This window comes from Mandrillus leucophaeus, unplaced genomic scaffold (genome assembly GCF_000951045.1).
Source record: "Mandrillus leucophaeus isolate KB7577 unplaced genomic scaffold, Mleu.le_1.0 Scaffold418, whole genome shotgun sequence".
In the NCBI taxonomy this organism is placed as follows: Eukaryota; Metazoa; Chordata; class Mammalia; order Primates; family Cercopithecidae; genus Mandrillus; species Mandrillus leucophaeus.
This window is the reverse complement of record NW_012104454.1, coordinates 350,069-351,846: the sequence shown is the minus strand read 5'-3', so window position 1 is coordinate 351,846 and position 1,778 is coordinate 350,069.

Sequence of the window (1,778 nt, the reverse complement as noted above, 5' to 3'; positions counted from 1 at the left end):
AAAGAAAGAAAGAAAAAAAGAAAGAAAGAAAGAAAAGAAAGAAAGAAAGAGAAAAAAAGAAAGAGGCCGGGTGCAGTGGCTAACGCCTGTAATCCCAGCACTTTGGGAGGCTAAAATGGGCAGATCACGAAGTTAGGAGATCGAGACCATCCTGGCTAACACAGTGAAACCCCCTGTCTACTAAAAATACAAAAAGTGTGGTGGCAGGCACCTGTGGTCCCATCTCCTCGAGAGGCTGACACAGGAGAATGGCATGAACCTGGGAGGCAGAGCTTGCAGTGAGCCGAGATCATGCCACTGCACTTCAGCCTGGGTGATAGAGCAAGACTCCGTCTCAAAAAAAAAAGAAAAGAAAAGAAAGAAAGGAAGAAAAGAATGACGGAAAGAAAGAGAAAGAAAAAGAAGGAAAGAAGGAAAGAAAGAGAAAGAGAAAGAAGAGAGAGGGAGGGAGGGATGGAGGGAAGGGAGAAGGAAGGAAGGAGCAAGAAAATGGGATGTTCAAAGAGGTAAAGTGGTGCAGGAATTGAATACATCTAGCAAAAAAAAAAAAAAAAAAATAGAAAGAGGAAAACCTGGAATCATCAGGCCCACACATGACATTCACAAAAATAAAATGTGCTTTATTTCTAAGTGGAAGGATTACACTCTCTGCTCTTCTGGCTTCTGCCGAGAGCTTTCCTTGGAGCCCCTTGGAGATCTGGACCATCACCCATTAGTGAAGCTCACAGCTGAGTCAGTCTCTCCTGGGCTCCTCCCTGCTCCAGGGGCGGATGCCTTGTTTTCCTCCACTGACTTCTGCTTCCTGTGGCAGCAGCTACATAAGTATTCGCAAAACATGGACAGACTCCAGCCAGACAACTTGGTTTCATCGGTGGATAAGCTCAAGCTACTTTCCAAGTGCTCAGGTGCTCCTTGTGTCTCACTTGGCAGATTCTTGAGTATGGGCATTGCCTCCGTCCTGTCCTAGGTGATTGCAAAGAGGAAGGGGGCCCCTCTGCTTGGTCCTCCTCCTCTTCCTCATCCTCCTTGTCCTCCTTGTTCTCCTTGTCTTCCTCTTTCACCTCATTTTTCCTCAGCTGGAGAATGCAAACTTTGTTCTGCTTCCGCCTCTTTGTCTGAACAAGGCTGGGATCTTCTTCCTTGGGGGATTTCAAGAGCAAGGAATGAAGCATGCTCTCCACCAGCCCATCCTGTTACATACGGGACTTTGCATCTGTCATTGGGGGAGGCGAAGTGCCGCAGAGAAGCGTGGAGATCAGAGAGCAAACCTAAACCCAGCGCCCATCTGTCTGTGAGAACTGAGTAGACAGCAGAGGTTAAAAAACACTGTCCTGGCCCAGAAGACACGTTCACTTAAAATACTAAAGACAAGCTACAAAGCAGTATCTGCAAAGGACACACAGACATATCCTGAATGCATTAAATGCTCTTTTTTTTTTCTTTTTGAGACGGAGTTTCACTCTTGTTGCCCAGGCTGGAGTGCAGTGGTGTGATCTCTGCTCACTGCAACCTCCACCTCCCAGGTTCAAGTGATTCTCCTGCCTCGCCCTCCCGAGTAGCTGGAATTACAGGCATGTGCCACCACAGCTGGGTAATTTTTCTATATTTAGTAGAGACGGGGCTTCACCATGTTGGCCAGGCTGGTCTTGAAGATCGAGATGGAGAGTCCAATTAAGAGTGGAACAGCCGGCCGGGCGCGGTGGCTCAAGCCTGTAATCCCAGCACTTTGGGAGGCCGAGACGGGCGGATCACAAGGTCAGGAGATCGAGACCAGCCTG